Source organism: Myotis myotis, unplaced genomic scaffold (assembly GCF_014108235.1).
Source record: "Myotis myotis isolate mMyoMyo1 unplaced genomic scaffold, mMyoMyo1.p scaffold_m19_p_10, whole genome shotgun sequence".
In the NCBI taxonomy this organism is placed as follows: domain Eukaryota; kingdom Metazoa; phylum Chordata; class Mammalia; order Chiroptera; family Vespertilionidae; genus Myotis; species Myotis myotis.
Window position 1 is genome coordinate 41185805 of NW_023416314.1, and position 9752 is coordinate 41195556.

Sequence of the window (9752 nt, forward strand, 5' to 3'; positions counted from 1 at the left end):
GACCGGAACGAACCTGGGACCCTTCAGTCCACAGGCCGACGCTCTATCCACTGAGTCGAACCAGTCGGGCGAAGCTGCCTTTAAATACCTAGTGCTTTTATAGAAATTAACAGTCTGTCCCCTAAACTCTCCTAGAAAAAAATTTCCACATTGAGTTTCCAACATCTAGGAATTTAGTAACTCCTTTGATTAAACAAAGCTCACTGAAACCAGTAGTCCAAGATGGCTAGGGCTGCTACATCAGAATCACTGGCAAGCTTTTCAAAATATGCCTCCACCCGCCCAGGTTCCATTCTAGAAATAATTGAGCCAGTCCTGGCTGGTCAAGGCTACATATCTGGGATACAGGTTCATTCCCCAGCCCCAGTTGGGTGTGTGAGGGAGGCAACCAATCCATGTGTCTCTCTCACATCAATGATTTTTTCCTTCCCTCCTTCCCTTTCACAATCTCAGGAAATCAATAGAAAAAATACTTTAAAAACAACCCAGCCCTAACCGATTTGGCTCAGTGGATAGAGCATTGGCCTGCAGACTGAAGGGTCCCAGGTTCGATTCCGGTCAAGGGTATTTACCTTGGTTGCGGGCACATCCCTAGTAGGGGATGTGGAGCAGGCAGCTGATCGATGTTTCTCTCTCATTGATGTTTCTAACTCTCTATCCCTCTCCCTTCCTCTCTGTAAAAAATTAATAAAGTATATTTTTTAAAAAAATAACCCAGTCAGAGAAAGATAAATATCATATGATCTCACTCATTTGTGGAATATAATGAACAATATAAACTGATGAAGAAAAATAGAGCCAGAGGGGGGGAAATACTATAATATAATAGAAGTAATCCTGTTATTTGCAGATTTTTAATATTTTCTACAACTTTTGTGATATCATACTATGTTAGTACAGTTTTGGTAATATTATACTTAAAATCCTTTTATTCTTAAAATGTTAATGTTTATTGCATGTAATATATGTAAGATTATTTTTTTTGAATTGGTGTTTATTGCATGTGACATATTTAAAATCGTTTTTCTTGAGATATTAATGTTTAATGCATGTAACATTATTACATTTAACATCGTTTTTCTTGAAATATTAAGATCTATTGCATGTAATATTATTATATTTAAAATAGATTTTGTTGAAATTAAAAAAACTAAAAAGAAAATCAAAGGAAGAAAAAAAAAGAACATGGAAACCATTAAAAAAAAAAAAAAGTCAGAAATGAAGAGTACAGCCCAGCTGGCATGGGTCTACGGTTGAGCAATGACCTATGAACCAAGAGGTCACAGTTCAGGTTTCAGGCTAAATCCCCAGTAGGGAGCATACAGGAGGCAGCCAATAGATGTTTCTCTCTCATGATGTTTCTATCTCTCTATCCCTCTCCCTTCCTCTCTGTAAAATCAATAAAAAATACAAATATTGGCACTTTTTTTAATTTTTAAAAAATGTAGAAAATCCATTCAAAAAATAAAAAAGAAGTAATCCTAGAGACTGAAATGTGTGGAACTTCTAAATATACTCAAGTTTAAAGGCATGTCACTCATTCCTGGAATGATACTAGCTAGCTAACATTTGAGTTCTATGTTCCAGGCAAAGTTCCAAACACTTTTTATGAATTATCTCATATAAACCTTCTAAGAATCCAGTGAGGTATTTTTATCCCTATTTTATAAATGCTGAAATTGAGACATAAAAAGTAATTAGCCCCAGATCACAAAGCTATTAGTTATGTACCACATAACAATGTTTCAGTCAATAAGGGACTGCATATATGATGGTAGCCCATTAAGACTATGCTGTATAGCCTAGGTGTGTAGTGGGCTATACCATCTAGGTTTGTGTAAGTGCACTCTCTGATGTTGGCACAATGAAATCACCTAACAACACATTTCTCTGTTGTTAAGTGTTACATGACTATTCTGACTCCAGAAGCTGTGCTTTTAGAGTCTAGAGAGCCTAGAGCTGTCCTAGAGAAAGAACACGGACAACTAAAGGAAAATGACTTTGCACTCACTATAAATAAGGAGAATATAAAATCAAAATTTGGCAGTATTGATCCAACACTATCAGGAGAAAGACACTTCTTTGGCAAACACGGGAGTTCTAGTCACCATGGCCTGGATGAACTTTCCTACAAAGATTACCCACTTCCTTTATGGATGAACATACAGTTATGTTCACTCATTGCTTTCTTTTTGGTATAAAACCTATTTAGAAAGAAAAAATCAAAATGAAATAGTAGTAACAGGAAGAAACAATCCCCTTAAAATGTACTATGCTCTCTATGCTCAATCTTCTAATCAACAATTCAGACTATATGATACAAGAAAGAGGCAGCCTTAATAACGGACACCAGTAGTTGAGTATTCCTCACCCATCCCAAATGAAGCTCAATAAATTAATGTCCTGGTTTATACATCCAACTTTTGTGAGTTTTGTGAACTCTGGGTATAATGACAAAACTTGATTTTCTTCTAGAAAAGTGGTAGACAGACTCTGACACATGGTAACAACCAAGCACTGCCAACTCTAAGTGCTATCTGAAATGACTAAGCAAGCTTGATGCTCTCTGACAACACAAAATTACACAAATGGAAAGTACAGGCACAACCGTGGACATACTGTGGGTTCCGTTCTAGATCACCGAATAAAGTGAATATCACAATTAAAGCAAGTCAGGTTTTTTTGCTGGTGGAAGGTCTTGCCTTCGATTTGTTAAAAAAAAAAAAATTGCAACATCTGTGAAACACAACAAATGAAGTATACCTGTAATTTTTCCTTTCCACTTTACTGAGTTCCTTTGTATCACTCAGTAAGCAAAAACCTTATTTGTTAGATGAATGGATTGGTGGAGTACTTTCCAGTTTTACAAAGTACTTTTTCATATATTCTCTGATCTAATCTTCACAAAAGTACTAAAAGAGGCAGGAACTAGCATCCATACTTAAAATGAAAGAAAAAAATGTTGATTTTTACCTAAAATGAGAGAGGACTGACGGGAGAGATAGGCAGAATTCCAGGAAGAGATCAGCTAATCTTAATCACCTAATTGACATCCCAGCAAAATTATCTGCCATCCTCCAGATTGTTTTACTGTATCCTATGATTGATCACTAGATCAAACCATTTTCCCTTTGTTAGGACATTCATTTGTTTCTCTAAAAACTATGTCCACTTTTCTTTCTAAAAATTACTGCTCAAACCTCACCTGCTTCACAAGACTGTCCCAGATTAGACCCTTCAGAAACACTTCCCCTTTCCAAACCTTATTACATAAACTAAATGCCTCCCAGCTGTTTGTAGTTATGCAATATATTTGTTGTTATACCTGCCCATGGGTCATATGATCTCTGGTAAAAAGCATCTTAATTTTACTCAATTTCTCCCATTAGGGTATACATTAATTTTAAAGTAATCCATAGTATCTAATACAGATCCTTACTTACAACGCTGAGTAGCATTTTTTTTCATCCCCTTAACATAATCCTCATTTCAAAAAAACGTAAGTAGTGAAAAGTGTACATTAGCTTTGGATTGAGACTAATCGGTATTTAGGGGTCTGCCCCTTATTATCTTTGCAATTCTCTGCAAATCTGAAATTAATTAAAAAGTTTAAATTTAGCCCTAGCTGGTTTGGCTCAGTGGATAGAGCGTCAGCTGACTGAAGGGTCCTGGGTTGGATTCCAGTCAAGGGCATATGCCTGGGTTGCAGGCTGGATCCCCAGTAAGGGGTGTGCAGGAGGCAGCCAATCAATGATTCTCTCTCATCATTGATGTTTCTATCTCTCCCTCTCCCTTCCTCTCTGAAATCAATAAAAAATGTATTTTAAAAAGTTTTTTTAATTTAAAAAGGAATGAAAAACCTCTGCCACTTGCTAGCTACTATGTAAATTGCAGTTAAGTCATAATACTCAACCTCTTAAGCCTCAATTTCTGATCTGAATAATAGGCATTATGGGGCCTACACTAAAAGACTATTAGAAAGACAAAGTTGCCTCAAACTAGAGCTCCTGAAAAGCAGGTTTCTATTGTTTCAAAGAATAATTAAAAAACCATGGTTATTCAGATTGGGAACAAAATTAGAATTTTGAAAACTTGTATCTACCACTAAGAACTCCTCAGCTTCTCAACTTCTAAAGACTTATCTGATAAGTGAAAATATTAACAACTGTACAGTTAACTTTGTCAACATTTGGAAGAGCTACATAACTCAGTGAATGATCAATATATAATTTCATACAATCTCGCATGGATAATATTAAAGTGCAAGAACTAATGAATTTTAATGTAACAGAGCACAAAAGCTCAATGATATCATTTCAGATTTCATATTGCAACAAACTTTTAAAAAGGTTTGAGTGTAGTAGTGTCAAAGAAACAATTATTTGAAAAGACTATTTAAAAACTCTTCCCTTCAATTAGTAAAGTCATCCAAACTGTAAACAAAACAAAACAAAACACAAAAACACAACACCCTTTTCTGTGCTAGGGGCAGGGGCCTGACAAAAAAGAATTACTAAGTAGGCTGAGGGGCAGGGACCATGGGAAAGAAAAATTGCTAATTATCTCACTAGAAAAGCCATGTGTTATGATTAAACCCAGCCAGATGTGACCCTGCTCGTAAATTTTTACCCTGCCAGTACCAGGAACGGCTAATGAACCGCTTTGCAGTTTGTTTTTTCTTTTTTTAAAAAAATACTTTGTAGTGTTGCAGATAAAAGGTCTTGCTGTACTCTCGGTCTGCACTGCCAGCTGTGGGGCTCTTACGGGAAGAGCACGGCTAGCAGTCAGCTGGCCAGCTTAATAAAGGCTCTTAAAATTTAAATTCTGAGTCGGTGGTCTATCTTGCTGAGCTAACCCATAACATTTTCCAGTATTTGTATGAGTCTTAATTTTGCTCACATACTTCAACCAAAACTTAACCATTAATGCAAAAGATGATCTGTAAATCCACTGATCTTCTATTAAGTCAGACATTAATGATATTTGCAAAAATGTAAGATAACACCACCTTTGTCACTAAAATTTTAGTCATTTTTCATAAAATTACTTATGCTAACACATTAACTTATTACTTTTTAAAATCAAAATATCATTTAAAATTTTGTTTTAATTTCTAGTAAATACTAGTAGATGTAACCCACATAAAAGCTGTTTGGAGTCTTCAATAAGTTTTAAAAGCGTGAAGGAATCCAGAGACGTCAAACTTTGAGAACCCCTCCCAAAAAACAAACAAAAAGAAACCTTTGATACCTGCTCTTCCTAGACCAGTGGTCGGCAAACGCATTAGTCAACAGAGCCAAATATCAACAGTACAACGATTGAAATTTCTTTTGAGAGCCAAATTTTTTAAACTTAAACTATATAGGTAGGTACATTGTTATTAACTTAATTATGGTACTCCTAAACTGGCCTTTGCTAAAAACCTCCTCAATCTGAGAGGTCGACCTCAGCGAACGAACGTACCCCCACTTCTTCTAACACCACTTCTTCCAAATAGACTCGCCGAGGCCGAAAACCAACTTCTGCGCATGGGCCACGAAGTTTCAATCGCACTGTACGTGTGCGCCCGCACGTGGTATTTTGGGGAGAGCCACACTCAAGGGGCCAAAGAGCCGCATGTGGCTTGCGAGCCGCAGTTTGCCGACCACTGTCCTAGACTATTGCTACAGTGTAACTCCAGTTACACACCTTCCAATCTACCTACACTAACCCCAGCTTAAACTCACTCAGTATCAGACTTAGCTAATCCTATATAATAAAACACTAATATGATGGATCGACTGAACAGCAGGACGACCGGTCACTATGACGCACACTGACCACCAGGGGGCAGACGCTCAATGCAGGAGCTGCCCCCGGTGGTCAGTGCACTCCCACAGGGGGAGCACCACTCAGCCAGAAGGCTGGCTCACAGTTGGTGAGTTGGCAGGAGCCTCTCCCACCTCCACTGCAGGTGGGCAGTAAGGAGCAAGGGGTCCCAGACTGCAAAAGCCCCAGACTGCGAGAGGGATGTCTGACTGCCGGCTTAGGCCTGATCCCCAGCAGGCGGACATCTGGACTGCGAGAGGGTGCAGGCGGGGCTGAGGGACGCCCCCCCAATGGAGTCCACGAATTTCATGCACTAGGCTTCTAGTTAGAGCTATATTTTAAAAACCAATTTTTATTTCTCTACTGAAAATTTGCAATTGTTCCACACTACACTGAATTAAGGACAAACTCTTCAATAGGGCAATTATCAGTATTTATCAAATTCTCAGTGTTAGTACAATGGGACAAAACCTCTGATTAGTGCATATTTATGTATATCAGTAAAATGGTAAGATAATGGAATCACAAACTATCACATTTAATTATATCAGCTACAGGTTCCTGTACTTTCTTTCACAAAAATATACATATTGCTTTATTTAACCAATGGTCTACCCCCTTTCAAACAAGACCTTGATTTTTCCTATCCCAGAGAATTGGAGGCTACCACAGAAATGAAAGGAGAAACTAAAGAAAATGAGTCTAGGACTCTTTGCAGCTTCCCAATACCAGATTTCAAAACAATTTAACTTAAAGGTTTTTCAAGGACAATTTTAACAAAATGGAACTTATTAGCTTACTTTACAAGCATACACCAGGCAACACATAAAGGTATGATTTTACTGAAATACATATTCGAAATATTTCCTCTAGAGAAGTGGTCTCAATCTGAGGCAATTTTGCCTTCCAGGGGCATCTGACAATGTCTGGAGACATTCTGAATTGTTACAACTTGGGGAGAGGGTATTATGGGTAGAGGCCAGGAATATTGCTAAACATCCTGCAATACAAAAGATAGCTCCCCCAAATAAAGAATTACCTAGTTCCAAATGTCAACAGTGTCAAGGTGAGAAACCTTGCTCCAAATACAGCAGCTCTTCAAACATCATCATTTTGTTATAATATTAATGAGGAGCCGTAAGAATTTAGTTCATTAGCCTATGTCAAACTGGTTGTGTTATATGTAGTTTTGCTACAGTACCAAAAACCTATCAACGATGTTAAGTGAGGACTTACTATACTTAGGTTCAATTCCAATCACAAAGAATGCACCAAATTCTCAAGAAACATACCTTACCTCTAATACCTATTGTTTAATCTCTGAATCTCTTAGTCCTCTAACCTTTCAACAAATTCCATAATCACAGATGTGCTCTTTATTGGAAATTAAGCCCCTTACTTCATAGGTTAACTGCCACCATAAAAATAATATTGCAATAAAATAACCAATTTTTTCCTCTAAGCTGTGAATGTGATTTCCTGAACACACTACTTGCTCTTAGCTATCTAAGAGCTAGTGGATATAAATAAAATCAGGTACCAAAGTACCATGTAACATGAATGTTATGAGTCCTCTTATCTGGGCCACCTATTTCAGGAGCACACAAATACCCAGCCTCTTTATAGACTACTAAAGGCCAGGTGCACGAAATTCGTACATGGGTAGGGTCCCTAGGCCTGGCCAGTGATCAGAGCTGATCTGTGGGGTGACTGGTGAGGCAATTGGGGGAGGGGGGACCCCTGCTGGCACCCGCCTTGGCTGGCCTGGCGCCTGTGGACTGGAGGCAGCTCCTGTGTTGTGTCTGCCTCCTGGTGGTCAGTGCACATCATAGCGAGGGGTTGTTCCACTGTTCAGTCAATTTGCATATTAGGCTTTTATTATATAGGATTTTTAGGTTTAATTCCTCCATATGTTTATTCACTTAAGCAAACACACTTACTGAGAGCCTACTATGTGTCAAACAACCAGAATACAAAGATAAGACAAAAATATTTACCACAGACAAATAAAAAGACAAACAGCTAAAACACAAAATTATTTGTGCTATAAATAGAAGTCTCAAATAGTGTTAATGGAAGCTTGCACCAGAGAGGATGCCAGGTAAGACTTCCCAGAAGAGGGTGATGCTTGGACTGAGAAAATATCACAGAAAATATATCCTGTTCACATCTTAGTATTTAGACTACAGATCTCTTCAGCTCTTATACTAGTATACTACTCTTTTTCAGTTTTGTTATCTAAACAAGAGTGAAGATCTTACTGATACATAGTGATGACTTACTTTTATCAAAAAATTTTAACTGACTTTTTACAGAGAAGGGAGGGAGGACGGGGAGAGAGAGAGGAGGCAGATTCACGAACCCACCACCTTTTGGTGTACAGGGCGACGCTCCAACTGGGCATCACCAGCCAGGGCACATCAAATCTTAGTGAAGAGTCAAAAAAATAATTCTACCAATGTATTTCCTAGTCCCTCCATCCTATCTAACTTTTGTTTTTTAAATATCCTAACTTCTTCCACCAAGTAAACATACCCTCTGTCACCCAGTTAACAAGCGTTTCTTAATTTATAAGGCTGCCACAGGGAATGCTTCAGTTTATTTTTCAAAAGTTACATTTTCTCACCTTCTTCAACTACAAAACTTGGATTCTGCACGAGAGAAGCCATGAGTTTCAAGGTAAAAATGATTGCTGCCTACATTTCTAAGTCTCATCTATATTTTCTGCTTTCTATTCCAACACTGCTGTGGGTTCGTGGAATCTTTCTTCTGAGTCCCCAGGAGAATCAAAATCTCAGATTTGGAAGAGGAAAGTTGTGGTCTTGCCAATTTGTTTTACAGTACATAACATTACTGACATTCTTTAACCAACTTGTAAGCTTAGGTTTCGTGGTCTAGGTGAGGGTACCATTAGGAGACACATTTCTAGCCTGAGTCACCTGGCACTGGCTCATCCTGTCCCTTCTCTGGGCTTCTCCAGCTAGACACCCTGCTCCTGACCTAGGGCAGCCTGGCTTAACGACTAAGGTCCTTATGGCTATATACTATAGAGTATACAGTAATCTAGAAACCCCATCTTTCCAATTAGCTTTACATGAAACACGTGGGAGACCCGAAAATAACCTTTTACTCCACCAACCTGACCTTAATTCTCAGATGTTTCAAACAGCGAACAAACGCTCGATCCACCCACCTTAACCCTGGAACTGCACATTTCCCCGTAGGAGAGGCCAAGGCAAATACAGCCCATCCCACTCGAGAGTCAAGGGAAGTGCGGCGAGACCATATTCAGGGTTTTAAAGGCGCTGCCACCGCAAATGAAATGAGACCCTATTCATTGGCCCGGCCCACCTCGTCATCGCCGGGCAAATGAATAAATACAACTGGGTAGATGGACGCTCCCTCACCGTAGGCTGCGATGGGAGCCCCCGGCCCCGACCCCACCGACAGCCATTCTCTCCCAGTTCCGTCAGAGCCGGCCTCGGGGCCGCAGGCTCGCGGGGCCGCCCCCTCCCTCGGGACAGAGGTGCGCGCGGGGCCCGAGACTTGGGCGCGGAGAGGGCCTGGGAAGCCCCGCACACCGCCCGCCCAGAGGAGAGGAGAGGAGGAGCCTGCCGTCCCGAGCCGCCGCCACCCCGGCCCCCGACCTACCTCGGCGCGGTGGGGGAGGGGAGATGCCAGGAGTCCAGGCCTAGGCCCGTTCGCCACCCGCCGCTCAGGGAGCAGCGCGCGGCCGCCTCGAAACCGTCACCGCCGCCACCAGCTCCGACACAGACGGCCGCTTCGGGGGCTGCGCGCAGAGGGCCCGACTGCGTCACACGCCGCCCGCCGTCAGAGGTTCGCTCCGGGCGCTCGGTCCTCGCTGCCTGCGCATTGGCAGCCGCCGACGCCACTCGAGGCCCACCCTATGACTCATTGGGCAACGAGGCTTTCGAAACTGAACG

At 40.6% G+C, this 9752-nt stretch overlaps 1 protein-coding gene across 10 annotated transcripts in view; it reads right to left on the reverse strand.

Annotated features, from left to right (window-relative positions):
- Positions 1–9721, reverse strand: part of NUP98 (nucleoporin 98 and 96 precursor) — a 102031-nt gene extending 92310 nt beyond the window's left edge. For 7 of the 10 annotated variants that reach the window (XM_036325146.1, XM_036325145.1, XM_036325153.1 and 4 more), the window contains exon 1: positions 9460–9719. The gene's annotated coding sequence lies outside the window, so the exon portion shown is untranslated. Of the gene's footprint in view, positions 1–9459 lie in introns of all 10 variants that reach the window. The other 3 variants (XM_036325150.1, XM_036325149.1, XM_036325148.1) reach the window with 1 other exon arrangement.
- Positions 9722–9752: the final 31 nt, after the last annotated feature.